Source organism: Prenolepis imparis, unplaced genomic scaffold, assembly GCF_030444845.1.
Source record: "Prenolepis imparis isolate NDT839.2.m4 unplaced genomic scaffold, iyPreImpa1.0 SCAF_3, whole genome shotgun sequence".
Classification (NCBI taxonomy): Eukaryota; Metazoa; Arthropoda; class Insecta; order Hymenoptera; family Formicidae; genus Prenolepis; species Prenolepis imparis.
Window position 1 is genome coordinate 9,546,550 of NW_028141161.1, and position 26,504 is coordinate 9,573,053.

At 43.4% G+C, this 26,504-nt stretch overlaps 1 long non-coding RNA gene across 3 annotated transcripts in view; it reads left to right on the forward strand.

The window, feature by feature from the left end:
• Positions 1-23,772, forward strand: part of LOC145934184 (uncharacterized) — a 98,484-nt gene extending 74,712 nt beyond the window's left edge. The window contains exons 1-2 of one of the 3 annotated variants that reach the window (XR_014425009.1): positions 16,845-17,004; positions 23,502-23,772. This is a non-coding gene — a long non-coding RNA (uncharacterized LOC145934184). Of the gene's footprint in view, positions 1-16,844; positions 17,005-21,047; positions 22,075-23,501 lie in introns of those variants that run through there. The other 2 variants (XR_014425008.1, XR_014425007.1) reach the window with 2 other exon arrangements.
• Positions 23,773-26,504: the final 2,732 nt, after the last annotated feature.

Here is a 26,504-nt window from a genome sequence, read left to right on the forward strand (position 1 = left end):
AACAATAAATCGCAATTCTGAATAGTATCGTCGTTTGTTTCAGCAAAATCGACTATTGTGCAATGATTCCGCCGATAAAAATATAAAGCGTAAACATTGAAATGCCTCGAAACACCACGAGATTATTTCTATTCTTATTTCATTATATATATATATTAGAATAAAGTATTGCTAATCGCTCTTGTAAATTTATTTTGAGACGCATATTTTTTGCGCCTCTCGTATTCAAGTAAATGTCGAATTAACAATGAATGAGAAATAAAGTAAAAAAATCGGCGATATATTTCCTCTTCGATTTTTGCTGAAATATGACGTACCGCGCTTAACTTTAATGTCATTTCGTGACTCCTTGCTATATAAAGTTTCCAGATATACGCGGATCAGTGCGTTTTTCGTTCCCGTGATATCGAATCAACCCCGTTCCATTTTTAATGAGCGGCACGCTCTCGACTTTCCCATCTCCGCCATCTGTCGTGCCAAAAACCACCGATGTAATCCGGATAATGGACGCCCGATGATTACCGTCGCGATTCGAAAACCCGACCGCTTAAAATTCAATTTTCTAAAGTGTACTACAACAATGGAGGAGCGGGAGGGAGTCCTTGGCAACGTTCTTCGCAACATTCGCGTTGGTGCATACATTTTCTGCCGCTCTCAAGCAAAGACACAAAAATGGTACGCCCGGCCAATGCTCGGGCACAGCAGATTGCCCGGAAAGTTTTTAATTAAATTTCGCGAGACGCGCTCGAGGAAGGTTCGCACGTCGGTTCAACCATGGCCGACGGTTACGAAATAGTGTTATATAATCATAGGCAATAATTCTCGGTACTTCAATTTTAACGGAAACTTTAGCGAGAGATAAATGCCGCGCGGAGTGAAACCTCCGGGCGAGCCGCGACATTTGCCCCGTTTCTTACGCGTCTGCTCTTGTAATAGTCGCGATCTTATCTCCTCGCTCTTTCGTTTCTCTAAAACGTCTCTGAGTATTAATAAAGCTGAATATTTATAAAATGTCTTTGACTATATTTAGTACGTATTATAATTTTTTAAAATTTTATTTTAATTTATAAACATACAAACGAGTTAATTTCACTAAAAGAAAGCTTCGCGAAAGTTCATACAAACTTTTAATCGAAAAATTTTTAACACTACTGCTCGGCGAGATTAGAACATTCTGGGGAAAAAAAGTTAATTTAGAAATTACACGTGTTCATTTTTTTTTCCCCCCTCCCAAATCTAGTCGACTGAAGAGACTGCGTATAAAATTGACTTTTTCGACCTGCATCGAAGTTTTAGCGCTCATTCTGACTTCCCGAGGCGGGAATCTCCGAAGAAATACTTAAGGTAACACGCGACTGTGTGTCCGTTGTGCTCGCACCTCGTTTCGTGGGAAGCCGAGAGAAGCCGTCACGAACCCTTTTCCGTCTCTCCCGTGAAAAGGGCCTCTCCTCGTTCCGTGCGACTTTCGCGACACGTTCGAGCGGAACATTTCTCGAGCCGGCGGCGTGTGCACTTCGAGGAATCCCACCGTTAGTTCAGCCATTACCATTCGCTACATGTCGACGGCGGCCAGTCCGCGAGCGCATTTTAGCGTGTTTACGGCACTTTTCGAGGAAACGGTTAGCTCGCTCCTTTGGTCCGGGCGCAGCCCGATCGAACAACGACGTATGTACAAATGTATGGTTTCATTATTGCGATCGCTTTATGACAGCGGGAAAATGCGGCCGGGAATCGCCGCGGGGACGAAATACCGTTCGACTTGCCGTGTAAAAGCGAATCGATCTTATCATCGAAAACACGCCCGGTATGTGTCACGCGTGTTTTCTTAGCGAGCTCATCGGAACATATATGTATGTTTCACGTCAACCGCGACGAATAAAGAAATAGAATCATTAGAACAATGACGTTTAGTCACAATGAATAAATATTCTGAGTTTTTCAAGGTAGCGTTTATGTGTCGATAAATTGAAAATGATTTAATAATCTTTAAAAGAAATAGAAATAAATTTCTGAAGGTTCAGAATTTTATTTAGGAGGAGAAAAGAAATATAAACGTTTCATAAAATATGTTATGTTACTATCTGTTAATTGCTTAATTATTTTGACAGTTACTAGACAATTACATAAATACATTTCTTATTATAGATCTAGTTTTATAGTTATTAAGTGGAACTGTAAAATACACAAATTGAAAGGCAACGTTAATTCGACATTAATCTTTTAATGTCGAGAACAAGTATCGTTTTAGCCACGATTTCTTATTATATAGGTCTATGATATATAAGCAATATCTACTTGACTGCTCCCTCCCCGTGTATCGGTATGACAAGAGTGAAAGCGTGAAATCTACGAGAATTATATACTTCCTCTCAAAGTTAATACGGGAAGTCAATCATGAGAGTAGAAGCGCGAAAGAGTTAATAAATTTTAACTTTGCTATTTTTTTCAGCAGAAACTGCAATTAGTGATCGATGAGCCGATCACAATCAGTATTGTTATAATCGATAATTAGGATCTTCTTCGGTAAAGAACATATTCATTCGCGGTTCGGAAGAAAGCACGCTCGATCGTTAGTGATAAATCGGTCGGGCTTTAATTTTAATTATTATACTGTCATTTTCACTTACAATTTATAAAAATGGACAAATTATCTAAAATAAATATTAGCGTTAAAAATTTGCGTTTTTTGAGCATTTTTATGTGCTCGTGTAAATGATTGTTTAAAAGAATGCATTTGGTTATATATTGCGCAAATACGAGATTCCACTTTCTGAAGAGACAACGTGGTGACAATCGCGTCGAGTCGAATCAGCGATATCGAGTTTTTCGACGCTATCAAAAAATTCCAACTCGAGGAATTAAGAATTCCTCCTGAAAGCCTCTTTCCGACGAAGTTACAGTTGCAAAATAACAGTCAGGAAATTCCGATTACGAATTGCGACGCGATGCGTCAATGGTCCCGACGACTCGAGAACCACTACTCTTCGAGGGTCCCCTCTCATCGAAACGTGTGGCCTCGCCGGCGCGCTTGATCGGCCATCGAAAAATTTATAACGAACTCATTCGTATACATCTCGTCGATGTGGAGTAAATAAGAAGATGGGGAAGGAGGGGAGGAGGGACGTCGACGGCTCGAGAGCCAGGTTTCTCTGAAAACACTCGGAGCTCGACTCGCGGCTCCGATCGAAAACGCGCGGTGCGAAAACGGGGCCCGATAATCCGCCGGCCGATGATGATGGGTTCGCATTCCTGACGCCGATCCCCGAATCGATCCAATGAGATACGCATCGTTCGAGGCGACTCTATTGACGATGGATTTTTTCTTAAAAATATCGCAACTTTCTCTCTCTCTCTCTCTCTTTCTCTTTGTCTTAATACGACATTCTCCCGACATTTAACTCTTGACATCGAAGGTCGCGTCGCGACCGTACAAATATTCAACAGGTTACTTTATGCATCTTACAGAGTGCCAGAGAATTCGGACTCGTGTGGACAAGAGAATCTCCGATAAAGAAACCCCGCGACACAGACCGGTGTGCGGTAACCGGTAAATGAATCGCGCGTATCCAATCCGCGATTTCGCGACGTCGTTCCTTTCATGCTAAGTGATGCCGCGAAGTCACTGCGAAGTATAATAATTATCATAACACGTTCCGCGAGAGATAAAACCGCGACTTTTTTTTCTTTTTTCGAGCTTTGACCCCTCGAACCCGGCAGTGCACAGTTTAAGACACAGGTTTTTAACGGGACATAAACTACCGACATTCACGGTTTTTCTTATAACAAACAGGTATCATTTGCACGCTTGTCGTCCAATTTTAAATAATAAATTCTTGCGAGAACGCTCTCCGATGAATAATGCAAACCGCGGTGCAACGAAATCGGAACGACGGCCTTTCAATTCCTTAGAAATCGTGTATATCGAAATAAATCGTCGCGGTCTTTCGCCGCGGAATTTAATCGTCAGATCCGATAGGCAGCGCGCGGGGAAGAAATAACAAACGGATGAAGCGGCATTATGCGAAAGGCCCTTAACTCGCCGATGCACGGACGGCGAGAGAGAGAGAAGCGATTGCGCGCAATAAGGCCCCGCGCGCGTTTCGTGGCAGACGCCGTGGCTAACGGATATGCCGTTACGGGGCCGCATTCCACGGAGCCACGCATGCGCGACGCGACACATTCCATTGTCTTTTACATTCTTCCCGACCGTTTCTCTTCACGGTCGGTATTCTTAGCACGCTCGCAGCCGCCAGCCGCCCCTAACGCAGAGACGTAAGGCATGCAAAACCCCCTTCTTCCTCCCTCTTCCCTTTGACCCTTATCGGATATGCATCGTCTCTCTCTCTCTCTCTCTCGATCTCTCTGTTGTCTGGCGAACATTCGCGTCCAGCTGCGGAATCGGAAGCGACTTTAACGCGAAGGATTTTTTTTTTCGGAAATTTATCCCTTTCGTTAAAAAAATAGTAGGTCCTCTCTTATTCTAAAAATTATTCACGCTACATACTAATGAAACTTCAATTTTTTTATTTCCTCTTTTAACAATCTCGCTTCGCGAAAAGCAAGGAGAGCTACATTTTTTTTTTTTTTTTTTTTTTTTGTTTGGCGGAAAGGCGAAGGAAAAGCGACCCGGAAAAAAAGACGAGTCTTCCAGAGGATTCCGAAGGCGGCGGAATTCCGTTCGGCTACGTCGTCTGCGATCCGCAACGATGCGTGTACGTCGTTCGTGCTGCTCGCCTTCACGCGTCCGCCTCCGGAATACGTAAACTTACGTATACAAGCGAGCACAAACAACGACTCGCGTGCATATGCGATGCAACTGTTGTTGTGTTCACAATGCATAATCTTTGCGTAACTCGCCGGCGAGAAGGTACTTTATTGCCGATCGCAAAATGATCGGCTCGCTGAGAACCAGGATATGCTAATGATCAACACGCCGTGCCTTCTCCTCTCTCATTTGCGTGTGTGCTTTTAAGCGAGCGTATGTATGCGTGTGTACTCGTACATGTATATGCACTTCTCGCATAACTGATATCTACGGATATGCTCCACAAGAACCGGAAATGGTTGGTAACGTCGAGCCGCAAAATCGAGAGATCCGTTGATTTTAACGAAGTGAAAGGGAGACGGGTATCTCGCCGCAATTTTCGGTTTCTTCCATCGCTCTCCTTCGGTAAGAGTATACGGAGAGAATTGGGGAAGTCTTTGCCCTGCCAAACGAGGTTCTTAAGTTTTTCGTGCCTCCGGAGAATCCGGAGTAGTTTGCGAAATAACGCGAGTCGTTCCTTTTCCCCTTCAGTAGCGATTTCCCGATATTCGAGCACGAGCGAGAAGATATTTTCCTCGTTTTCGCGAAACGTGGAGAAGAAAGATAAAAAAAATATGCCGAAAAAAAAAAAAACAGATTTTTATATCGATGATAAGACGCGCTTGAAAAATCAGGAATAATTGTGTTTGCTTCGCACACACACGTTGGACGGGGGGGGGGGGGGGATCGACTCTCGGTTTATATAACGGACACAGTTTGTTTATATAACAGAAAGATACGCAGAAAACCGAACGAAGTTAATATAAGGTGCGTAAAAGTAATTCGCACGAAGTGGGTTCCCACGAAGTGGACCACTCCCTCCGAAGAGAGTCTCCAACGAGATCTTTATCTGCGCGTCTGCGGACGCGACTTTCGACGTTCTCACGTGTCGTCAACGTCAACATTCGCCGTCGCATTCGATCGATACTCGATTTATAAGGGAAGGATCCGTGACAAGAGTCGAGGGACGAGTTTTGACAGTGGCGGACCTTTTATGGCAATCGCGCCGCGCAACCCCCGAATGGCCGTCCCTCGAAATTGCGAGACAAGGATTCGGTGACCCCAGGAATGCGCGTGTATATATATGTATGTGTGCCCGCGCCTTAAAGAGTGCCCGCTTTATTAGGCAAGCCGCGGGTTTTAAATGACAAGCCTCTCGAACCGACAGGCTCTCTTTCTGAGTCAGCGCGATCTCGATTAGCCGAGCGATTGCGAACGCGCCACCATGTCGCGGCGTTTTACTTACTTCGGGCGCACCACCAACCGGGGATCCGGGGGCACCCGGAGCGAGTGTATGACTCACGTCGGAATCCTGGAGTGGCACAATGGCCTTTGACTACGTAGCACGCGCGTGTAACGTGTCCGAGAGAGCCTAAGAGAGCGGTGACACGCGCGTAGTTCCGCCACTGTGTCCGAGACTGGAACGAGGATTTCTCTCTCTCTCTCTCTCTCTCTCTTTCACGAAAGTATGGCTAGTGTATATATCTCTTCTTACATAACGGATTTCGTTAAATATGCCAGTAATTTGCCACGACGGCGCACCACGACAACCGTTCATACTTTGGCCGCGAGTTTCTCAGGCGCATTGTTTAGCTTAGCGGCTTGCACATTGTTGCAAACGCGAATTTTGCGACGCAGTTACGTCTCTCGTCTCTCCCTGGAGAAGGAGACGGACGAGGAGAATTCATACAGTATCTAGGTGTCATCCTAGAATCCGCTCATCGGATACGATCTATCTATGTTTATACTTTATGGGACTGTCGCTGTTCTCCACGCGCGCGCGCGCGCGCGAATCGCGGGGAGAAATGTTTTTGTTTTCTGCATGCTTGGTGTCGCGGGGCCGCGTAAGCGGCGTACTCCTTTCTAAAGAAACGGCTGGCCCGAATACCACCGTTGAAACGGCCTTGCGCGACTCGCGGTAAGAGCTCGGCAAGGCTCTCCGGATTTCTGCAAAGGCATCGCCGCGCGACTATCAGAAATCGAATACCAATCTGTCAAAAATTGCGTTCCACGGATAGAGGCGATCGTTTCGCCTTGTATCTTCGACAATCACATGTTGTCGAAAGTAAACCACCGAAATTATTATCGAGATATTTTTCTTTTAATTTTTGATATTGATGATATGACTTACCGATGCTTTGGATCTACGCCGAAACGATACTCTCTGCTACTCAACCGCACAGGCTTTTTATTTTCTGGAAATCAAACATAAATTTGCAATCAAAAATAAATAAATAAATAAATAAATAAATAATTAAATAAATAAATAATATATAATATATAAATAAATAATGTGTTCTTTTCAAAATAATATTAATTTATATAACGATTTATTTCATTTATAATAAAAATATAATATTTTGTATGTATATAACCAAATTATATATATATACATCTATAGATGCACTATACTTTTTATTTTTGTTCCTGTCCGATCATGACAGCGAGACATTAATATTTGATCAACTATTTTTTGGACAAACAGCAAGACATTAATCAAGCTGTCGATATTTGAATGAATAAAATTGATATTCATTTTAAAATAACCATCCCTCTAGTTTTTCCCAATAACATCAAAACTTAAACTGGCAACGTGTTCCACTTTTAACACCCCAAATTTCAAATACTGTCATTAAAATATTTCTTAATGAGTCTAATTTCAAAAAGTGACATCGTAGACATGTGGTTACGTATATCGTATCGTATCCCTCTCGATCTTATTTCATCAATTTTGTTCGCGCAATCGCAGAAGGGAGAATGAGATTCGACAATCTCGGTCATCATCGCGTCGATCGTTACTCGGTTTCGAGAGAACTTGCCATTTCCGGAAAATGTCGAGAGTTAATGCGATATTTTTCCTCGGCTAAAGGTTCATCGGGAAATTTGCTGCATGATCATTTGACTATCGTGCCCCGGCGAGCACAAATTTTCCTTCGGAATTCAGAAACGTCGAGGATTACGACCGGCTGGCAGAATCCGTTCTCTCTTGCCTCTCTTTCTCTCTACTAAAGGCTCAATTATCCTCGGATATTAGAAGCGTATCGTCGCGATGCAGGGGATCCAGGTCAGTCCCAGGCGAACGAAAGTAGCTTGAAAATCACTTTTCACGAAGGGACGGGGATTGTAATGTCTTTCATGTTGCGGAGTTACAAGAAAAATTCACCGGAAAAAGATTTTCATGGAGCTGAGCGGAATATTTGTGTGAATAATCGATGGCGGACACGCGGCCGAGAGAGAAATACCTCGGCAATCTCCAACGACAGCTTCGAGAGATTTAGGTCAGCGAAAATATACGTAGTGTGTCTCTTATCTCTCGCTTTTTAAACGTCTTCTTTTCCGGCGGCGCGAGGAATATCGCTGGATTTGCAAAACAACATCGGGAATCTATCGAATACGAGAGACATGTAGGCATACCGGCGCCGTGGGATCGACTCTCTTGAAATAAAGTTGCTTGAGTTATAATCCGATCGGGAGATAATTCGCCCGTAACTGCCTTAATCGCTTTTATGCGCTTTTGAGTTGCTCTTTGCACGGTGAGTCTATCTTTACTTATCTTTCTCCGCCTCTCGCCGACAACATTCCGCTTATAAGGTTGCGGAATTAAGAGCCACCTGTCTGTTTCGGGGCTTTTAATCCCTCCCCGATCTAACGATTTAATATCGCGCGCATCTGTCTATATATTCGCAATAATATATATGTTTAAAAATTATGAGTTTATTCTTTCGATAAAATAAAACTTGAAATATTTCTCTCTTATACAATTTTCTAAAAAGAAATTAATTGTGATGAAAATTTATTGAATGGACAAATTGAAAGAAAATATTTCGGTTTATTTATAGATCGCAAGAAATCGCGTATATATATTTCAATTGAATTTGCTGGCCGGAAGGGATTAAAATCTAATTATCATGAAATTATCACCGGCCGGATTTTAGAGTCCGGCGCTGCAATTACGCGCGCGCGAGATATTCTCTCGCTGTTAGAGAAGAAAGTGTACTCTTTAGATACAGATAGAGCGCTATATAAGCGCGTGTGGGGGGGCGGCGCGAATAGATTTCTGTAGTTTCATAACTTAACGGCCGACATTCCGCGGAATTGCACCACTAATAATGGCTATGACATCATCGCGCGGCCGTCTCCCCCCCCCCCCCCCCTCATAATTGGCTCCATAAATTAGAAATATTAGATTTCCCTCGGAGGATAGATCCCCCTTTGTCATCCGCCGATCTAACGGCCCGTCGATTTATGTCGGTCGGTGTGCTTTCTAAATTGCGTAAAAACCCCGCCAAACGGTATCATTACGCTCGCGAATTTATTACGGGAGCTGAGGAGGAATTCTCGCGAGAGTTTCTGTCGCGAGCCGGGAAGATCTATTCGCCGGCGAGATTCGTCTCTCTCGCAGATTTTACTCCGCACGCAGGATTTATTCCGCACGTAAGATTGCAATACGCAGAATTTATTTATCTCTATCCGAAGGGGAATATCGCGGCAGATTATCCTGTGCACTGCTACGTAATTCATCTTTCATCGCACGACACACGATAAATATATTATTCCACGTTATACTCTCTCTATTTTCGCTCTTTAAAACAATTTACCCTATTATCATTTATTTCTCTAACGAAATTGTAATATTTTTCTTTATCGTGTCACCTATCACAAACAATTTTTAAGAATTAATATTATTATATCGTAGCATTTTACATAAATATACATATATGCGTCGCATTATATACGTTTATATTTCCTATTGCTCGGATAGAGGCTTAGGTAATAGTATTAATAGCACGGACTTCACACATGGACCGCGTTTCTCCTCGAGGCCACTCCATATAAATACACGTATATCATGCAGGAAACGATCACACATCATGATGGACAGGTACCGTTAGAATTTCGAAGGTAACGAGTCACTGCTAGCGCGATAGATACGAATCTCTGGCCGCGCGATGGACCAATCTGTACTATTAGAGACCGCCTAATGGCATTTCTATTCCGCGTTGCGTTCAACGTCGCTATTGAGGAAAAAGAAAAAAAAAGAGGAGAAAAAAAGAGCTACGCAATAGTATATATATAGAAGAGACATTTGATCGACGCGGAACGGTTTCGGTGCCCCGGGGCACCTGATTTCTTTCGACAATGCCGCGTAATAAATCGCGCAAACGCGCACGTGCGTGCGTGAGAGACACAAGGTGAGCAACGTGTGTGTCGCTCTTTTGAAAGTCGAACCCGAGACACGCGGAATTCACTTTCGCCGCGTCGGTTCGCACGCTCGCCGCCCTCTTTTTGTCAACCGTTTCGTATCTCGTTCTCGAAACTCGAACGACGAGAGCCGCGAGGCTTACAACGCGCGCGTATGAATTCCACATCGGTCGACCGTCATTTATTTAAAGCCACGAGAAATTGGGGTGATTCCGGGGCGTGAAGAGCCACCCGGGACCAGGAAGAAGAAGACGCGACGTAACGAGCACGAGCTCCTCGTCGCGACCGTGTAAACAACGGCGTCTTAAATGAGCGCAGTCCTAGTCAATAAGCGGGATTTAACCGCTCTCTAAATTTATAAACGCCACGGTTGTTTACAACGCATTTCTAAAAGCGGCGACCGACCCTCGGCTAGCCGTAGACGGTTTTATTTCGTGCCGGAAGTCGGGATCTTGGATGTTTACTCGTTCCGGGATTAGGGCACGTTCCCTTGACCCGTGGCGAAAGAATGCCACAGGATTATAGTAATGATGAAATGATTAGAAAGCCTCGAAATAACACCATATGCGCTGTGTAATTAATAAATATTAAATATCCATTGAATATTTCATAGCAATACCTATCCAGATTTGCTCAGATATTTTTTAATAATTGCTCGTTGTAATAGTAATAATTAAAGTCGTGATAGTAATAATTAAAAGACATCTTTAAATTTATTTAACATTATCGAAATTTATAACAAAAGAATGTTTAGTATTATTAATTCCTTGAGAAAATTTAAAATTTATTTTTCACGCGAAAAAAAGATCTCTCACATCTGTCTTTTACTCTCGAAGAATCTCGCAGTATCACGGATCAGTTAACTCTGTCTAATGATTGCCTGTTAGAATATTCGTTCGAACTAATGAGTTTCGTCTTGTTTTCGCCAATTACGCGCAACGTTAAAACATTTGGCTCTTTTGCAATTATTTGCATAGACGACAAATATTGTACGATACCTCAAATCTCGTCACGACAGTCTAGACGCGAGACGGTCTCCCTGTTTGTGTCCTTAAGAATTAACGTGTCTATAAATAAGTCGAAGTTTCCTGTTACTCGAGTCTTGTTATTCGCATATATTGTCAACGTTAGTAACTCTCGGAATAAGCGCAATGGCAACAATCTCGTTTGCACAAAAAATTTATAATTATTATGTAATCTTCTTCCTCTCTGTGTCTCTCTTTCGATAATGAATTCTATAATGCACGTGTTTTAATTTTCGCACTTAAAATCGCTGATTCGACATCAAAGTCACATAGAGATGACGCTAAATCGGGCAACGGAAAAATTCGGTTAAATGCATCGCGTTTCTCCCGCGATGCACCTTCGCAAAATGCAGCGTAAAACCAACTCATCCATGGATCCTTCGTCGATTTCGACGATCGTAAATTTCGATACCGCCGCAAAGGCGCGACACGTGGTCCCGCATGAGTGACGGAACATACATTTTCCCGGGTTGCGTGCGGACCCGAGAGAGAGAGAGAACGAGAAAGTGAGAGATGAAGCAGCGGCGCTACCAGCTAACCGACAAGATTAATGATCCAATATAGGTACCGTGGCGGTTACAGGCGGCGTATGGCGCGGCGGTTCGTAGGAGAGATGAGCCTCGGCCTTGCATCTCGCGCGAAGATCTGCCTCCGCTAATTGAATGCGACCTCTTCCATCGCGCCAGCCAGTCGACCGGACCCCGCCGGAACGAAGCGTGACGCGTGTTAACCGCAAAAATCACGCGCGCACGCGAAGCCGATCGGTGACGACGACGGAATGTAGATCTCTCGCGATCCGCGTATTTTCGTAGCTCGAAATTGAAAGCGAATCGCGATATTTCAGATCTTCGACAGTTGATGTTGCTGTCAGTCATATAAACCTTGTCATAATATGCGGAAGCTTGAAATTTAACGATCTGATTGTATATATAATATATATATATATATATATGAACAAAACAATGTGTTGTTCGGTTTAAGCTTGCGAGCCGAAAGACGAAAGATAGATAAATTCAGAAGAGAACTACGAAATTACTTTTACATTCTTCGTTGAATAACATTCGCGTGACTGCTGCTATTATTGAACCGTGTAAATTACGAAAATAACTCTACATTTTGCCGCAAAATTATTTTCGGTCGTTTCTTAGTTCACGCCAACTATCTAAAATTACCTTTACGTGTTTTCTTGGACTATTAACAAATTTAATATAGAATGAGATTAAAGTGGAGAATACCGCGTAATCATTTAGCGGAAAGAGATAAATGCTCAAAGGAGAATTTTGCCGATTTGGAAATCCTGTTTTTTTAATGACAACTTTATAAAGCTTCTGTATAATATATTTAGTTGTTACTAAATGATTTCGTAAAAAATTTATATATTTTTTTTTTAATTAGAAGATATTCTTGAAGCATAGGAAAAATTTAGCATCTGTTTAAATATATTTGTAAAAAAAAAAATAGCTCCAAAAATTAAGTATACGCAGTGTCCACGTCGCAAAATATTTAACACAAAAAATTTGATAAAAAAATGCCTCTAATTAATTAATTTATATAAAACACTCATTTGAGATATGGTAAATATTTTTTAAAAATTTCTTCAATAGCGTTACTTCATAATTAGCGATACAATAGTGATAAAGCCATTATCTCTCTTCGTTAAGACGAATAATAATCAGTTTTCTAAAAATAAGTGATTGTTGGAAAAGCGTAGCTAAAATTCCTTCCAATTGTAACATTTTCTTGCCTCTCGTCCAAGAACGAGTTACGAAAGCCCGATCTACCGTGCAGTCAAGCGGTCAGACAATCGCCTGGTACGTGCGAAAAGAAAAGCACCAAGCACCAACAATTCTACGGTGTTGATCTATTTATATAACACGCAAATCCTGATCTGCATAAACAGTTGGACGATATTATGCAACGTCATATCCTCGACGCGGGATTGCTTGGCGTTACGACGACTCTCCGCACGTATAATATAACTCCTCAATAATAAATCCTCTCCACGAGAGAGCGTCACGGAAAAAACTTCTCGCCTCTCGTCATCGTTCATTCGCACACCCGCCCGTTCGCGAAATGTTATAAATTTACTCGCGACACCCTTGCAGTAAAGCCGGCAATTATTTAACGCAACAGCGGGACGTCGTAGCCGCCGATCATAAAATCATCGTGAATCATCGTAAGTGGCGGAGTCTGCCAATTCGAACGTGTTCGGAATCGACGGCGAATCGAGGCACTTTTTTAATGCTCCCAAGCGCGGTTTCATGTTATATTTCGTTCAAAAGCTAGTAGGAGAGCGCGCAAGCCAAGTTTTCACCAAATAAATTAAGAATGAAAGACTACGTAAACATAACGAATTATTAGCTAATATTTCATGATCGATAAAGGCTCCATTATACGTCCGAAGATATATCGCGTCTAGTGGATAATTTGTCATTTATATCGGTCTATATATTTTTAATGGACAGTACGAAGTACCTGTATTAAAAGCGTATATTAACTATTATTTACTTTTTACGATTATGGCACGCGCGTAATTAACCGCATAGTTTTACGCAGTTGTAAATATTGTCCCGTCATCGTGAAGACGAGTCATGAATCGCCATAACTGACACACCAACTGACTCGATTATTATTCACTTGCTCACCGCATATTTCCGCAGAATGCGGAGAGAATGACGACGCTTTCGCAGAGATCATCCTCGAGAGATGTTCTCATTAATGAATCGTCAATTAGGCTCGTCGGAGATGGCGACGTCTATCTCGAGGGAAAAAAAATATTACAAGAGAGGCAGTTGACATAATAAATCATCTTCGTTAGATTTCCGATAAGACGATTAAATCCGACATACACGGCAATACGGAGGAGGAAAAAGTCGCGTGCGACCGCGTAATTTGTCGTTGACGCGTAATTCGCGTCTTAAGGGACGCACCTGCGTCCTAATTAGGATATTTCGGGAGTTGCGGCCGACCGACGCAGGCCCGCATTATAAAAGAGCAAGGTACACCGAGGTATATACCTACCGCAGGAGACAAATGGCTCGTTCATTAGTGCGTGCCTGCAATAACGATAAACGGAACATACGGTGAACCTTTGACTTCAACTTGTGGCCGCGGCGTGGAATGCTCTCCCGGACTGACTCCTCTATTGGTGAGAACGCGACGCGTGTTCGTTTCCTCAAGTATTTCCAGGTATCCGCAGGTATTCCCGCTTGGAGAACGAGTACGCGTGCGTGCAGAGCAAATACTTTGACGAGCGTTTCGAAGAGATCAAAGCTGTCTTTCGAATGCAAGTGCGCGAGAGATACTTGGTTCGCACGCCTTGAAAATTTCGATCGTATACTAAGTATGCTTCGGTACTAAGTCTGTATGTTGGGTGTACAATTATTAAATCTATAATTATTAAAATTTTTTTTAAATTAATTTTGGAAATTTTATTTCCCTTTTCTTCTGTTTCCAACATATAGCTTGCTACAATAGCTAGAACGGGATTTTACATTTGTGTAATTTAAATACCGAGTAAAAAATTTAATTAAGGTTCTAAGTTTAAGAACTTAGCTGTAATAAATAAATATTAATATACAAGTACGAAATTTAACATGTTTTAAATATAATATATAAGGAGAAAATATAGGTAAGTAGTGGATCAATCTCTAATTGAAAATTCATAATCTCACAAAATAAATCTCTATTAATTCCTCTTGGCAGAGTGAATATATATATCTCTGTATAATTACAGAGAATACGAATCCTTTGCCGGATCTCACGGACGCGGGAGGAAGCTCATTAAGGAATTCATTAACATAATTCATTCGCGTCTTTCGGTGCACGCGAGAATACGGTCCGCGTGTTCTATAAAACCCTTACGTGTTCCGTCGCCGTTCAGAACAAGAAAAAAAAGAAAATGCGAACGCTTCGTCACACTCTGCGTTCGTTATCGGCGGCGCAGTATCGAACTCCCGTCTCGAAAAATAGAAACGTCGAGTTTCACACACGCTATACAGCCGTCCCCGTCGTTTCCATGAATGAAACGCTCGCGCCGGATACGCGGTTCACACGTACGCAACACGGGGCCGACCTTTATCAGTCGTAACGAACTCGCTAGCTTCGACCGATGTGTGACGACGCGGTGTATTTGCGCCGATAGCGCCGACACGCTTATCGCCACCGCGTCCTCGCGTTCTCTCTCTCGACGCCAGCTGGCTTAGTTTTACAATTCTCTCCCCGTTTCCCTCTTATTTCATCCCAAGGGCCGCATATTCGCCCACGCAAATTAGATTGCTCTCTCGACGCGCCACGTGTACGAGTAAACAAGATCGGAGAAACTGACGGTAGAGATCTAGAAATGTTTTATAAAAAAAAAAAAGGTAGATTCTCGAAGGAGAATTTTTACATTCAAGATAGAGACTTCCCAAAACCCCCTACACAGTGAAAATAAATTAATAAAAAGATATTGATAAATATATGTATGAGAACTGTCTCACTAACTTTTTTGGAATTAATTGTATCGTATGGATTATTCTATATAAAAAATGACAAACTTGGCTTTGCTATTTTAATTTTGATTATAAAAAAGATTTTACCGATATTAGTATGACTTATATAAAATTCAAATAAAAAATGCAAGTAAAATTTTGAAAATACATACAGAGAGAGAAATTGAGAGTTTCTTCAAATTCCGTTTTTTTTTTCTATAAGATAATTTGCATAAATATTTTTATTGTGCACTAAAGTCTTCACCCCGAAGAAGAGGAGAACGCATTTGTCGTGGCAAACGGATTACAAGGGTTACGTCGCCGTCATCGTTATCCGGTTACGGTCTCGTATTACACAACGGGTGTGATGCTTGAAACGGCTTCCTCTACTCTCCCACAAAGAAAGAAGATCTATTAAAAGCGGGCGTGACTGGAGGCGCGCTATATTTTTGGCGGGCAACCCATTGACCGAGACGCTGCGCGCGCGCTTTAGTCATCATCATATGACTTTTGGTACGTTGCCCGTGGGCGCATATTTGCGCAATAATGTATCACCGAATCGTGAAATGTCAGAGTGCCCTCTCTCAGTCTTTTTCCAGGGAAACGAACATAAAAATCGCTCAACTCGCCCACGCTTTTTTCTTAGTAGAATTTCGAAGTCAAGGTTGAATCGCGACGTGACTTCACTCTCGTTCGATAAAATTCCATCTCTCACTTCGCTCCGATATATAGCCTTCTGGAATTTTTAGCACGATCTTTTGAAGCTAACGAAGTGGATTCGTGTTTTTCAACCGATATACCGTTCTTACACTGATTCGACACCTCATTTTCACCGTTTCGAAGAACGAGGAGAGAACGTGAGAGAGAAGACTCTTCAACGGAAGAGAAGATTTGCTAATCGACAGTTATCGTAAAACGATCGGTTGTGCTCCTCGTTCGTTCCCGGAAGATTATCTTGGCTGCAGCGATTGGACGTTGGACGTGCGTAACGTGCGAAACGAGTTTGCACCTTTTGCGCGCATCTTCGCGCGGTCGCCGATTCCAGGTACATTCGCTCTCCACCGTGCAAATTACATCGCGGATACGTGGAAGTTCGCGCACCACCTTTCTACATTCCCACTCTCTTTTTCCTCTCCTCCTTCTCTCTCTCTCTCTCTCTCACTCTTCCACGAGCGCGGTCGCTATCGATTCCGCTCCCGTTTCCGGGAAGCGTTTGCACAGCCTCGATCAATATTTACAACGAGACTCGGAGTTCCGATTGCACGCCCCTTCCGATTTGGCGGGAGTCTCTCGCGAACGCGCCCGTGATTCTTGGCCGACTTCCGGCGATATTCACAAAGCGCGGACATTGAGCGAGCATCCGGATATGCGCAAGTCGCGTTTATGGCCCGAACGTACTTTATAGGGTTGCTAATATGACTGTCGTCTGTGTTACCGAGATACCGAGATCGTGTCTCAATATTTAATACGTGACGTATGCCGATATGTGGGACTTTAGTAGGTATATAAATCAATTTATATTTTAGACAATATAATATAAATATATACGTATATTGTTTGTCGAAATATTCTCCTTATTTATATAATTCTTTATAAGTTATCGCTGCTAGTCTAGTATATACGACACAGTCTTGTGTGTGTTATTTTCTTAATTCGCAATGTTTTCTTTTAAAGATTAACGGAACCGCGTAGTTCGATAAACGATACTTCTTTTTCCACTATCTTGCTTTCACCTTTATCCGATATGTTGTACTCGATTACTGCGGAACGTCAATATTGGCGGGAAGTACCTGTTTTTATCGAGTAGACGCCAGTTTCGCCGTTGTAGATAAGACTTTCTTTCCTCGGGGTCTCCTAGCGATCGTCCCGTTCCGCAAAAAAAGGGAAAAAAAAGGAAAAAAATAGTTGCGATGGCCTCGGCACGTGTGTTAATTATCGGCACGTGATATACGCGGATCGACGTAATGGAACGCGATAATAATAGTTGACGTTACCGATAATTAGAGGCATGCGCATATTGTGCAAGCAAGGTTACGAAAAAAAGGGCAAGGCCGCGGCACATCGCATAACGCGATTGCGATGAGGTCTTCGTGTTATGTCATCGCGATTAGGGATTAGGGAAAAACACAGACACGCTTATTCCCTCCTTCTTCTTCTGCTTCCCATTGAGCGCTGTCGCGGAAATGGCGCTATATGGTGCCAGCAGCCTCGACATAAATCAACCTAGTCGATGAGAACCACTCGTTATTGAATATGGTCATTAAAACGCGCTGTTATACCAACTCCTTTATTTAAATGTCACCTCGATGAAATCTAATTAATCACACGCGGCGCGAAACGCGAGCGACAAGTAATTGCACGCCGCGATCGCGATTCGAAGCATCGATCGTGACACCCGTTGGCAAAATCAAAAGCTAAGCACATCCTTTTACGAGTGCTGGGCTTTTACTTTCTTCTAAATTATGCGCGACGAACACATTCGCTCGTTTAACGACGTTAGGCAGTTTGACGGATATCAATTCGTGGATTAAATCCACAAATGCTCGAAATGTTCAATGTAACAAAATATATATGTATTTATTACACAACAGCACAGCTTAAGATATCTCTAACCTTTTGTTTGTCATGTCAATTGGAATAAAAATAATATTTCGCCCCGGAAGGTCTTGCGAGGTCATCAAATGGTCGATGATCCGGCAAAGCATATCCGGTATAAATTACGCAGCGAGTTTTGATGGCATTAATAATTTATGGGTTACTTGTCTCGGTATATATCGATGATAAATAAAATAAAAGTGCACGGGTCCTTTACTTCGAGAGACATCTGCGAGGGCGGGGAGTTAAGTTACGAGTGGCGAGAAACGATGCGTAAAAAATGCGCTTTACAAAATGCGAACGCGCTCTCTTCCCTCACGATTCGGAGAATTGATTGTTATAGTTCCATAAAATCTGGTACACCGCTCGTTAGTTGATGACCTAGACGCTGGCCTCGCGAGAACGGAATGTGAATCAGCTGTTCGCGGTGCTCCCACGGGCGTTGTTTACAATGTGCCGCGCGACTGAAATGCACATACGGACGTGCGTGCACGCAGTCATTATTAAAGCGCAGTCAGGTGTGTGTATGTGTGCGTGTGTGTGTTGTGTTGTCGGCGGCCGTGTACATCGTCACCACCTGTACACCACCTGTACGAGGAAAAGTAAATATAGAAAGGTTGTTTACGGCGATGTAAAATGACGGTTAACAATAGTCGATGATAAAAAGAGATATTAATAAACACGCAATCGGCAAAGTTGCGTACACAGCGCATAAAGCGATCGTCAATTATCCCGCCGTAATTATAAAGACTGAACGAAATCTATGAGAATGAAGCGCGATACGCGATCAGAGAAGAGTTGCTGATATACAAATGTTTGAACATTTATGCGGCAAAGTTTTTGTTATCATGTTATTTTAAAATTCTGCTTTTTTTTTTAAATACTTGATTTTTTAAAACGACGCAATTGTATATTTGTATATATTTCCCTTTAAAAAAAAGTCAGAGAAGAATATCTGATATACAAATGCCTGAGCATTTACGCGGCAAAGTTTATCAAATACTAATATATATCTCTTTGTTATCGTGTTTTAAAATTTCGCTTTCTTTAAATATTTAACTTTTTACAACGACATCACGCAATTGTATATATTTCCCTAAAAAAAAAAAGATTAAAAAGTGTAGATTCTCTCGCGCGCTACAATCGGCAGCGCGGAAAGATAAAAAACAGAGAGAAACACAGCGGAACGCATTATGAATTCCAAATAAACCGATGTATGCAAATGCGACATTTATAGGCGCGCGTGAGTGATCTTCGCATATTACCGATAGTATTAATCAGATGCAAACGCGCGATGAGGCATTACGATGTTATTTATGCCACCGACGCCGTTATCCGTTCGCCGTGTTTGTGTGCTCGCTTCTTCTCTCTCCGGTATGAGCAATATCTCACGTTTTTCCAAGCGGAAAAGATTACCGTCTCGCGCGGTTTACGGTTGACCCAGGTCAAGGCGAGAAACTGTCTATTGTCGGAGGCCGCGACGCGCGCAGGAAGTGTCGTGACAAGTGCGGACGGGGCTCCGCAAAATGTGACAGGATCTGCCGGTCACAATCGTGAGAAATGTCGCGCAGGATATTCGCGAAACGTAGGGAAGGAGAGGCCGTAATTTCTTCGACTACTATTCGCCGAGAATCTCATCGTCGCGCAAATATGACATTTCTTAGCGTGTAAACTGAACGACGCTCTCGCGTGACTTTTTTCCTCATTTAAGATAGAAGATTTCTCGCGCGAAATACGCTGCTTCCCGAGAAATACGAGGAATGTGAAAACGACGCAGTGGAAAACGAATCGTCGCGCCTCTCCTCCTCGCACGTATCCTATTATATCGCGCGTATTATGTGTAGCCTGGCGATTATCGGATTTATTCGTTTTCCTCGTAACGCGAGAATTTATCGTAGATAAGCGGGATACATGATTCGTTTTACCGTGAAACCAGGCTGCTCAGAGTATGATGCGCAACGAGTGAGAAATCCGGCGCAGTTTACTTTGGCATGACTGGCGCCCTCGGTCTTCTCGATGTAATGCGCAATCGAACGGTAGGCCTCGTAGTCATAGGGGCGTGACACGATTCCTCCCACAGATTCCGAGAATATTATTACCAGCGTTGGGCGTCTACACGCGTAGTTACGTGGAATATGTCTGGGACTATCGCGTCACACATCATCTAAACTAAACGGAGGAGTGAGTCATTTGTTGTGAAAGTGACGTTCACGCTCAAAATTCGAGAGACTCCACTAAAAAATTGTATAAAAATCGCGTAAATAATAATAACAAGAAATGCCTATTTCATATTCCCTCCAATGAGTACTTTCATACAACACTTTTATGCAACATGGAAATATTGAAGTATATTTATAGACGTTTATTGCTTAAAATAGGATCAAACAGGATAAAATAGGGATTCGAGCGATACATTTCGACGAGTCTAACACCCTAGATATGCAGGACTGATTACACCGCAGAATGCGATCCGATCGGAACAATTCCACGTGGCGACGTTTAAGGGCAGTAGGTCAGTCCCGAAATGGTCAGACGTCCTATTGATCCAGGACGCGCGGGCGGTCGCGCTTAAGTACTGCCAATTACTATTATTTAAATTGGCAGATCGTTAATGCGCACGATCGCGAGAGCGACCTAACGACGACGAAGTCGCGTCGCGTTGGAAATTATTACGCTGAATTGTTATGGAATATTCGAAACTATATCTGAGCGACACCATTAATATGTACAATACCATTAGCTGAACCGACGCTAGTTGATTTATACGGGGACATTTATCAAAGGGGGAGAGAGGCAAACACATATCTCGCATAATAATAATCTCGCCCGGGACGCGTGCAATATTCATGAAAGTGAGGCGGCGCGGTGTATTTTGCACACGAGAGAGAGAGAGAGAGAACCTATACCTACGTAAAATAAAGCCGTTAACATTGGCATATGCGCGGCATGTTCGCGTGTTCGCATTTAATTGCCGAAATCACGAGTTAGCGCTCGCCCTCGCATTTATCTATGACGCGCGTACGTCATGGTACGTGAAGCCGGATCGTAAGTCGAATCACACGGTGCATGCGCTGGGAGAAAATCATATAGAGAAAGAGAGAGACGTTGAAGCTGAGAAAAAAGAGAATATTTCACGACCGCATAGGCGCCGCTCAATTTACGGCGGCCTCGCAATTATCTCGCGCATTTTCTCTGTCGCTCGGATGACAGGAGAACCAGTACAAAGTACTCGCGCGCCGTAAGATAGTAATTACCGGGTTGACAATATTGCCGCGCACGAGCTAATAACATATCGCGTGAACTCGATACCGCATGCTAATTTTCATAACGCGATGCTGTCCCCGCGTTAACCGAGCGATACAATTAACGGCGCAGACTCTCTTTCCTTGCGTGCGACCGTATCACGAAGGTATTCTCGAGTTAGCGGCTACCACAATATAGCTCTACTAGGAACATCTCCTGATGCCTACTAGTAGTGCTCTGCGAGTTTGGTGGCCGCGACGAATCTATTTGCGGACCGCGGCATCAGACACATATCCGGACGCGACTCATTCCCTCGTGTCTGGGTCGAGTGCAGCAGACGCGTTCGGCGCGACCCGAGGCTGGCCGGCGCACACGAGTCGAGTAGGTCAGTCCGGAAATAGTCAGACAATCGAATCGGTTGCAATTAGTCAAGCGCGGTGAGACTTCCTCGCGATGCAAAAAACACACACAACACCGTCTTATTAATGCCGTGCCGTGATAAGTGTAGCGTCATTATAATCGCGACGCGCGTTTATCACGAGCCGCGTTTATCACGAGACGCGGTACTATATATCGTATCGCGCCGCTATACGAGTTCCCGTTAAGCGCATTCGTTTACGGTAAGACGGGATTCGTTCCGGCCTCCCCAGCAACTTGAGCGCAGTCGGCCGGTACAAAACATCGGTTTTTACTCTGATGGATGTCATAGATTAGTGTAAAGTATTAGAAAAAGGTAGCGTTAAAAATATATTCTTGTTCAAGGCGACAAGCTCAGAATAAATCTGCATCTAAATCTCTTCACGTACCTATTCCTGTCTTTATTAAAATAGAGCTACATCATTGACTCTTATTATTATAATATATTTTATAAATTATGTCAACAATATTTTTTTATATATATTGCATAAGATCCTTAAATAGAACTTGGGAATAATGGCAAATGTTACCATGAAATTATTACTCTTGCAACTTTTATTGCCCTATGGCGCCTTGTATCGGGACGGGGACAACAGCTTTTCGTCGGAGACTTATTTCTCTATTTTATTCGCGAACCTAACGAAACGGACACGGCGCGTAGCCGTTCCGGTCTCGAGCGGAGCGGATCGAGTGCGCTCGCGACAACGATGTCGACGCCGAGGACGTCGACGAGGCGACCTGGTCTCGGTGCCGCGTCGCGGCTTAGAGACAGTGGGTCAAGTAGGTCGTTCCCGCAACACGCTCAGACGACCGACAAGCGCGCAAAAGCGGGGGTTACGTAACCCTCTCGGAGGGAGAAAGTCTGCGCCTCTTCTCTCGCTCCCATCGCGTTTCCTCTTTCTCCTCTCTTCCTCTCTCTCTCTCTCTCTCTTTTCCATCAGCGTCAACTATTACTGTTATCGCGACTGCCTTCTCCCTCTCCCTTTTCTTCTCCTCTTTTTCTTTCATCACCATCACCAATGATCGTCTCCTCACCTCAACCGCGGACTGTTTACAAACAAATCCCCCCACTTTTCCGACAGCTTTTACGATCGTGCGCCACGAAGCCTGGACTGGCTTCCCCGGATCGATCTGTTCGAGAAAAAAAAAGAAAAGAACGAACGAACGAGTCGTAACGTGGCGGCAATGTCGCTGCAGCTGGTGGAGCTCACCAAGCAGACTGCATTGCGCAAAATTGCAGACAGCCCAAAGACCGGCCAAAGAAAGCGATTCTCTCGGTCTGAGAGTGCACCCCGCGGAAACTGTCCAATCCTTCTCGACCCCTCTACCCTTCCGCCGTTTCTAACTCGATCTCGTTCTATTCTTCATTAGTACGGGCTCGCTTTCTCACCTCTTCGCCGTCGTTATTTCTCTCGACACTTCTTTTCTCTACCGCCGCGTCTCCATCCTTCACTCGGTCTTTCTCTTTCTCCTCTCTCGCGCGTGTCCTTCTCCCTTCCTTCCCCATCCTCCACTTGACACCGTCGTCACGAACGTCGTCGTTTCAACCTGGAATCGACTGCGAAACTCCATCGAGAAGGAGATAGAACGAAAAGGAAGGAGAAGAAAAAGGAGGTGGTGAATGTAGAGAGAAGAGACCGGGATGAGCGAGCGCGCAATACCGCTTACTTTGCTTTTTACAGTCGCGTTCCAGATTCCTCAGAATCCGGTGCGCGTTTATAACTGTAGTTAATTGTTGTTTAGGTCGCGGTACCTCTCGGTGGCAATGAGCGGTGATGGAACGTCCGAACGGAATGCCAGCGACTTCCGACAATGAACGACCGAGGATCGACAGGCTTTTGACGAATCGATGAATGGAGCAAAAATTATAGTTTTACATCGAAAATTACGAGACACGTAACACAAGAGGCATTTTTGAGATCTACCAGTTATAAATAAACGCGTATTTCGTCAAAATCAATCTCTATCATTTCTAAATAAAAATAAAAAAATTTGAAATAAAAAATAAAATTAATAAACATTTTCTAAGTAATTTATTTTATTGTTTTATGTAATTTTCATATCTCAGTATTATATCATATAAATACAACATCGTATATAGAAACATGTGCACAATGTAGATCGTAATAAAAAAATGTTAATAATTTTTTAATCGTTTTTACACAATTTGTTCTAAATATTTGTCTATTATATACAAGTCGCGTAAAATAATCGTACAATATATAACACATCATATAAATCCCATTCTATTTATCTAGTTTCTCAAATCATTGGGAAAGTTAGCAACTGTCTCTTCCATACGGATTAGATGCCTGTTCATGTTCTCACAGCGAGAGAAGTCCGCGCGCGATCGATCGTTGCATAATTTACTGCGCCGCGAGCGCGAATAGTAGTATAGACGATCGCGTCGCGAGGAGAGAGCTTACGAGCTCGAAAAAAGGAGGAAGAAAAAAATGACAAAAAGAACAGGGTGACGGAAAAGGGAACCAACCGATCGATACTCGATTATGTCGAGGAAACAGACGGGGAGGGAGGAAAGTGGAAAGCGAGAGCGTACATATCGCAGGGAGGCCGGCCGGTCTCTTTCTCGTTAACGTCGCAATTATTCGCCGCGGCAGCGCATCCGTTTCGTCGAGGACCGCCGAGTCCTCGGAATCTCTCTCCTCCGCCAAGAAAGTCGGCTGCGCGCACGATTGCGCGAGAATCCGCGGAGGAGAGTGGGCGAGCGCGATTCCGCGTCGCCGTCCGCGTCCGGCCCCCCTGCATACCGGACGGATCGACGGGAATTTCACACAAAACATAGCCTGCATATAGAAACGCAGACACAGTGGCCTAGACAAGTAGGTCGCGGCGCAGTTCTCCCTGCTCGAGCTCGCGTGCGCGAGTTACATCCACGTGTACATGCGACTTATATGTAGAGGCTTGCGCGTGGAGAGAGAGAGAAGGGAGAGGGAAGGAGAGAGATAAAGAGAAGAGGAGATGGGCGCATGTGCACTCGTGTGTGTGTGCACACACAGACACACGCGATGGAATTATGTACTTACGGTATTACATAAACTAGGTGCTCGCTGCTGCGCCACACGTTACATAGGTAGGCTAGCGAGGAGAACGGAGCGAGGGGGTTGAGGCTAGTATGGGACGATGGCGCAATTTTTTTTCGGATCATCCCCCGCGCGATTTTTCTTCCAACGTATGCTGTTATCGATCCTACGGTGCAATCAGGAGGAAACGCTGCGATCGTGGATATGAGGAAAGTTAAACTTTAAACAAATCGACTGTGAGAGAATAAAATGTGTAACAAAGTATGTACATATTTATTATATACATTACAAAAACCCAGATGGGTTTTTCCTTTCTCTCTCTTTAATAGCAATTGAATAAAACAGAAGTGAATAGATTCAAATTGACTTTTCTTTTCAAGATCTTATCTCGATTAATTTGTCACATTTGCTTTCAGTCATGTAGATAATATTATTGTTATATCGAGACAATTAAAAAAAAAATGTGTCACATCGATAATAATTATTGACCGCCTAATATTAGCGTTTGGCAAATATAATTCCACATGATCGTCATGTCGAGTTACAATAGCACTGAGTTAAATTCACTGTTAGATTTTCGCCATTCAGGTAACGGCCCAATCGAAGTTGCTGCAATAGCGAAGTTAATGTTCATACATACCACTCAGTGCTGCAACGTACGTACGTGTGTCGTATTAATATAACTTCGCCGTTGCTGCAACTGAAATTCCCTGTTTGTGCAACAGGAAAGTTCCGGCATAAAATCCAATGTTGCATTGACACAAGATGGTGATATTGCTACGGCATAGTTAAGCCATTTTGTTTTTCTAATCGAGAACACCCCTCTCTCTTTTTCTTTCTCCTAGTGACGAGAGTTTCGTTTTAAGTTCACGTTTTTGTTCGCGCTCTAAGATGGTATCGAGCCGTCATTCGCTCACGTGTATCACACGTAAGTGCATCGTTATGTAGAGTGCGCACACAGGTGAAAGACGGTCGTACAAGATGAGGAGAAGAAAGACGGAGAACGCGATATAATGAAGCGATGCAAGAGCGACAGCCGGTCGGTCGATCGATCGCTCGCTCGCGCAAATTGTCCCTTGTGTGTCGAAAGTTTACGGTGAATTATTGCATCGCAATACCTAGACTCGGAGGCCTCCTCTCCGCTGAGTTCGCCGACTATCTAGCCTACTTCCATGTTTTTAGCCACGACGATTCGTAATAGCGCGCTTGTATATTCGCGCTTGTAAATAGCCGCCAGCCGTATACAGGTGCGCTCCTCGTTTCTAATAGACGGCGCCGTTAGACCGCGAATGAGAGCGCGTTGGAATGAACGTATTGAAATGCAGGTGAGGTGTCTGTCTTTACGGGAGGCCGCGCGGTTTTCTTGGCGACGATTCTACGGTGCCCGACGATGATAAATGTCGATAAACCCTTTAAAATATCACCGTCGAGCCTATTGACGGTCACCTTTTATTATTCACGTTAAACCGTTCGCTCGTTTCAATATTTTAAAATATATGTTTGTCGAAAGAGGGACAAAAACACGCGGAGAATAAATCGAGAGAATACCATTGTGGCGCCATAAGTATACAGGATGTGTTTTGTAACCGGATTTCAATTTTAAATGTATCATTAGAGTTAAATTTGGTCGTACTAGGTCACTTTGTGCGTTTAAAGATCGAAAATAATACAGAAGGCGACATTTATCACAAAGTAAGAGCGCTTT